The sequence below is a fragment of the Triticum aestivum genome, chromosome 1D, assembly GCF_018294505.1.
Source record: "Triticum aestivum cultivar Chinese Spring chromosome 1D, IWGSC CS RefSeq v2.1, whole genome shotgun sequence".
Lineage (NCBI taxonomy): Eukaryota > Viridiplantae > Streptophyta > Magnoliopsida > Poales > Poaceae > Triticum > Triticum aestivum.
In genome coordinates, this window is record NC_057796.1 from 493903248 (window position 1) to 493910317 (window position 7070).

Below are 7070 nucleotides of genomic sequence, written 5' to 3' on the forward strand. Positions count from 1 at the left end.
GTAGCATGGAAAACAGGACCCCGGAGGTGCAGATAGCATATGAGAAGTGTGAAGGAGAACGACGCCGTAGGATGCTGAGGGAGCTACGAAAATGGATTAAAAGTTGTGAAGAGGCAAACGCGGCTATGAGTGATTTCAACAAGTATGTGTTCTGTGAGTTGCCTAAAGAGCTCGAGAGAGAAAAATGGAAGATAGTTAATGAGTTGCAAGAGAACGAAGATGAGTGTAGATGGACTTTGGCAATGGAGATAGGGTTGTCCGTAAGCATTGATGAGTTCGAGGAGGTGGATATGGCAAAGCCCGGGTAGATCATTGGATGGGCAATCAAACAAGGAGTGTCGGAGAATCCAACCCGACGTGCTCGATGGGCCTGGTTCCGCGAGGAAAAGGGTTCGATGATCCATTGGGCGGGTTCTGCTGAGTACGAACCGAAGCCTAATCCGAAGCGTGCGGCACTAATCGAATGTATTAAAGAGGTTAGGGCCTACTTTCCGGCTTATTAGGGGCTCCTTTCCGAGTGCTTAGGATGCTACCGGGCATGATATTGGTCATTTAAACTTGTGGAAATGATGTGTGTCATTTGATGATGTATGTCATTTGAACTAAGTACCGGGTGTTGCTTCTTATTTCAGTTATCGGACATGATATATGTCATTTGAACTAAGTACCGGGTGTTGCTTCTTATTTCAGTTATCGGACATGACATATGTCATATGTCATTTTAACTAAGTACTTGTGTAACAAAGTTGGCAATGAAATTATACACATTGTTTTTCATTTGCCATCTCTAACTTGTTGCTTCTGTTCTTTTGTAGGGATCAACCCCTACTGCCACTGCCTCTGGCGGCAGGCGAGCACAACCTACCGCCATGGCCTATGGCGGTAGGGTCCCTTCCTGTCGCGCCCCATCAGACATGTGTCTGGCTCGCCGCATGAGCTGCAGGTCCTACCGCCACAGCCTCCGGCGGTAGGCCACCACACCCTACCGCCACAGGCTCTGGCGGTAGGGTCCCTTCTTGTCCCGCCCCGCCAGACAAGGTGTCTGGCTCGCCACGCGAGTTGCATGGCCTACTGCCACTGCCCACGGCAGTAGGCCATCACACCCTACCGCCACAGGCTATGGCGGTAGGGTTGAAATCTCTGCAAAATGAAAAACAGGCAACATGTTAGACAAAGTACATAACTAAACAAACAACATTCGTATATAGCTGACAATATTTCAGTAACAATTTGGAGAGACAATCTTTCAGTCACAAATAGTTCAACACTAAAGATCACAAATAGTTCATACATAGTGGCATAGAATAGTCTCAAGCATCGCAATATCATCAAATATCCGGCATAAAATAGTCGCAGACATACAACTTCAATAGATGCATCTCAAGATCACTACGGAAACATGGGCCCTTTTCCCTTCTTGTAACGTGCCTCATCCTCCTCTTGTGCATCACGAGCCCTTGCAAGCTTTCTTGCCCTGTCTTCTTCATGAGCAGCCTTCTCTTTGCGTGCCCTCTCCTCCTCGCGTTTCTTTCGTTCCATCTTCTCCTTCTGATGACACTCTTCATCCAAGCCTCTCTGAAATACTTCTTCGAACAGCCGTTGCCTTCTAAGACAATCTCGATATTGGTCCTTTTTTAACATCCTCTGGAACATCTTGATCTATCCATGTGAAGTACTTGCAAAGAGGAGGCGGTGACTGCATAGGATAAACAAATTTTTTGTTAGGATTATGAGTTGAAGTTGGACAAAAATCGAGATTACTCTTTGACCATACCGGTGGTACGTCATAGGCGTTTGTTGGAAGCGCCCGATCATGTGCATAGTTGGGACACACAAAAAATCTTCTCCCTTCCGTCCATGACTTCTTGCGTTCAGTGGACACCTTCACCTTGCAAACATCTCCACACCAACATGATGGGGTTTTCATATCCTTTTCCTTCACCTTGTCCAGTTTGGCGTTCTGCCACTTGCTTGGCATGTCTTCATGATCAGCACACGACGGCCTCGTCATGGAACCGGATGAAGCCATGCCTACAAAAATAAGAGTGGTTGTTAGTGAAAGATATCAACATAATGAATAGAGGAAATGAAATAAGAGTGATTACGCAGAACAACAAGTACCATTCATATTATTTCAACCATCTGGATTAAGCAAAACGTCAATAGGCCTTCCTCTATTGATCCTCCTCGTCCTAGTAAGACCGGAAGCACGACCACCTCCACCGGCGCCTCCAAGACTCGCCTGTCCTCCACGCCCACGAATAGTAGTCCCACCTCGTGCACTACCTCTAAGACTAGTCTGTCCTCCACGGCCACCAGTCCTACCTCCTCGTGTGCCACCAGAACCTCCTATATGAACACCCGTTTGGCTAGAGCTTGTGTTGGCATCGGTCCTTGGTTTTTTGGTGCATGTCCTAACATTGTGTCCCGGATCGTCACATTGTCCACAGTTGTTGATGTCCGGTGGCTCCATGAAATGGCCGCTACCAAACTGTTTCATTCCGGTGTATCCAGCTAGATCATCCTGATGGGTTTCGTAGTAATTTCAAAAATTTCCCTACGCTCACACAGGATCATGGTGATGTATAGCAACGAGAGGGAGAGTGTGTCCACGTACCCTCGTAGACCGAAAGCGAAAGCGTTATGACAACGCGGTCGATGTAGTCGTACTTGACGATCCGACCGATCAACAGTTGATGTAGATGTACGTCTTCACGATCCGACCGATCAAGCACCGAACGTACGGCACCTCCGAGTTCAGCACACGTTCAGCTCGATGACGTCCCTCGAACTCCGATCCAGCCGAGTGTTGAGGGAGAGTTTCATCAGCACGATGGCGTGGTGACGATGTTGACGTTCTACCGACGCAGGGCTTCGCCTAAGCACCGCTACAGTATGATTGAGGTGTAATCTGGTGTAGGGGGGCGCCGCACACGGCTAAGAGATCAAATCAATCGTGCGTGTGGCGCCCCTGCCTCTGTATATAAAGGAGCCAAGGGGGAGGTTTGGAGGCACCAGGAGGAGTCCTACTCACGCCGGGAATAGGACTCCCCTTGCTCCTAGTCGGAGTCGGGCGGTAGTATCGCCTACCAAGCGGTAGTACCGCTTACCAAGCGGTAGTACCGCTTAGGTTCCTTAGGCGGCAGTACCGCGAGCAGGGCGGTAGTACCGCTTAGGTTCCTTAGGCGGTAGTACCGTGAGCGAGGCGGTAGTACCGCTGGTGCTCACCTTTCCACTAAGGCCCACCAAGGCCCAACAGCCTCCCGGGGGGTTCCGGTAACCTCCCGGTACTCCGGTAAAATCCTGATTTCACCCGGAACACTTCCGATATCCAAACATAGGCTTCCAATATATCAATCTTTATGTCTCAACCATTTCGAGACTCCTCGTCATGTCCGTGATCACATCCGGGACTCCGAACAACCTTTGGTACATCAAACTCATAAACTCATAATATAACCGTCATCGAAACCTTAAGCGTGCGGACCACGGGTTCGAGAACTATGTAGACATGACCAAGACACCTCTCTTGTCAATAACCAATAGTGGAACCTGGATGTTCATATTGGCTCCCACATATTCTATGAAGATCTTTATCGGTCAAACCGCATAACAACATACGTTGTTCCCTTTGTCATCGGTATGTTACTTGCCCGAGATTCGATCGTCGGTATCTCAATACCTAGTTCAATCTCGTTACCGGCAAGTCTCTTTACTCGTTCCGTAATACATCATCCCGCAACTAACTCATTAGTTGCAATGCTTGCAAGGCTTATAGTGATGTGCATTACCGAGAGGGCCCAGAGATACCTCTCCGACAATCGGAGTGACAAATCCTAATCTCGAAATACGCCAACCCAACAAGTACCTTTGGAGACACCTGTAGAGCACCTTTATAATCACCCATTTACGTTGTGACGTTTGGTAGCACACAAAGTGTTCCTCCGGTAAACGGGAGTTGCATAATCTCATAGTCATAGGAACATGTATAAGTCATGAAGAAAGCAATAGCAGAATACTAAACGATCGAGTGCTAAGCTAACGGAATGGGTCAAGTCAATCACGTCATTCTCCTAATGAGGTGATCCCGTTAATCAAATGACAACTCATGTCTATGGCTAGGAAACATAACCATCTTTGATCAACGAGCTAGTCAAGTAGAGGCATACTAGTGACATACAGTTTGTCTATGTATTCACACAAGTATTATGTTTCCGGTTAATACAATTCTAGCATGAATAATAAACTTTTATCATGATATAAGGAAATAAATAATAACTTTATTATTGCCTCTAGGGCATATTTCCTTCAGTCTCCCACTTGCACTAGAGTCAATAATCTAGCTCACATCGCCATGTGATTTAACAACAATAGTTCACATCACCATGTGATTAACACCCATAGTTCACATCGCCATGTGATTAACACCCATAGTTCACATCGCCATGTGACCAACACTCAAGGGGTTTACTAGAGTCAGTAATCTAGTTCACATCGTTTATGTGATTTAATACCCAAAGAGTACTAAGGTGTGATCATGTTTTGCTTGTGAGAGAAGTTTAGTCAATGGGTCTGCCAAATTCAGATCCGTTAGTATCTAGCAAATTTCTCTGTCTACAATGCTCTGCACTGAGCTACTCTAGCTAATAGCTCCCACTTTCAATATGTATCTAGATCGAGACTTAGAGTCATCTAGATCAGTGCAAAAACTTGCATCGACGTAACCCTTTACGATGAACCTTTTTGTCACCTCCATAATCGAGAAACATATCCTTATTCCACTAAGGATAATTTTGACCGCTGTCCAGTGATCTACTCCTAGATCACCATTGTTCTCCCTTGCTAAACACAGTGCAGGGTATACAATAGATCTGGTTCACAGCATGGCATACTTTATAGAACCTATGGTGAGGCATAGGGAATGACTTTCATTCTCATTCTATCTTCTGCCGTGGTCGGGCTTTGAGTCTTACTCAATTTCACACCCTGCAACACAGGCAAGAACTCTTTCTTTGACTGTTCCATTTTGAACTACTTCAAAATCTTGTCAAGGTATGTACTCATTGAAAACTTATCAAGCGTCTTGATCTATCTCTATAGATCTGGATGCTTAATCTGTAAGTAGCTTTACCGAGGTCTTTCTTTTGAAAAACTCCCTTCAAACACTCCTTTATGCTTTGCAGAATAATTCTACATTATTTCCGATCAACAATATGTCATTCAGATATACTTATCAGAAACGTTGTAGTGCTCCCACTCACTTTCTTGTAAATACAGGCTTCACCAAGTCTGTATAAAACTATATGCTTTGATCATCTTATCAAAGCGCATATTCCAACTCCGAGATGCTTGCACCAGTCCATAAATGGATCGCTAGAGCTTGCACACTTTGTTAGCTCCCTTTGGATCGATAAAACCTTCCGGTTGCATCATATACAACTCCTCTTCCAGAAACCCATTCAGGAATGCAGTTTTTACATCCATTTGCCAAATTTCATAATCATAAAATGCGGCAATTGCTAACATGATCCGGACGGACTTAAGCATCGCTACGGGTGAGAAAGTCTCATCGTAGTCAATCCCTTGAACTTGTCGAAACCCTTTTGCAACAAGTCGAGCTTTGTAGACAGTAACATTACCGTCAACGTCAGTCTTCTTCTTAAAGATCCATTTATTCTCAATTGCTTGCCGATCACCGGGCAAGTCAACCAAAGTCCACACTTTGTTCTCATACATGGATCCCATCTCAGATTTCATGGCCTTAAGTCATTTTGCAGAATGGCTCACCATCGCTTCTTCATAGTTCGAAGGTTCGTCATGGTCTAGTAACATAACTTCCAAAACAGGATTACCGTACCACTCTGGTGCGGATCTTGCTCTGGTTGATCTACGAGGTTCAGTAGTTACTTGATCTGAAGTTTCATGATCACCATCATTAACTTCCTCACTAATTGGTGTAGGAGTCACATGAACAGATTTCTGTGATGAACTACCTTCCAACAATGGAGTAGATACAGTTATCTCATCAAGTTCTACTTTCCTCCCACTCACTTCTTTCGAGAGAAACTCCTTCTCTAGAAAGGATCCAAACTTAGCAACAAAAATCTTGCCTTCGAATCTGTGATAGAAGGTGTACCCAACAGTCTCTTTTGGGTATCCTATGAAGACACATTTCTCCGATTTGGGTTCGAGCTTATTAGGTTGAAGCTTTTTCACATAAGCATCGCAGCCCCAAACTTTAAGGAACGACAACTTTGGTTTCTTGCCAAACCACAGTTCATAAGGCGTCGTCTCAACGGATTTAGATGGTGCCCTATTTAACGTGAATGCAACAGTCTCTAGAGCATAGCCCCAAAACGATAGCGGTAAATCAGTAAGAGACATCATAGATCGCACCATATCTAGTAAAGTACGATTACGGCGTTCGGACACACCATTACGCTGTGGTGTTCCGGGTGGCGTGAGTTGTGAAACTATTCCGCAATTTTTCAAATGAACACCAAACTCGTAACTCAAATATTCTCCTGCACGATCAGATCGTAGAAACTTTATTTTCTTGTTACGATGATTTTCCACTTCACTCTGAAATTCCTTGAACTTTTCAAATGTTTCAGACTTATGCTTCATTAAGTAGATATACCCATATCTGCTTAAATCATCTGTGAAGGTGAGAAAATAACGATACCCGCCGCGAGCCTCAACATTCATTGGACCACATACATCAGTATGTATGTTTTCCAACAAATCAGTTGCTCGCTCCATAGTTCCGGAGAACGGCGTTTTAGTCATCTTGCCCATGAGGCACGGTTCACAAGTACCAAGTGATTCATAATCAAGAGGTTCCAAAAGTCCATCAGTATGGAGTTTCTTCATGCGCTTTACACCGATATGACCTAAACGGCAGTGCCACAAATAAGTAGCATTATCATTATCAACTCTGCATCTTTTGGTTTCAATATTATGAATATGTGTATCACTACGATCGAGATCCAACGAACCACTTTCATTGGGTGTGTAACCATCTAAGGTTTTATTCATGTAAACAGAACAACAATTATTCTCTAACTTTA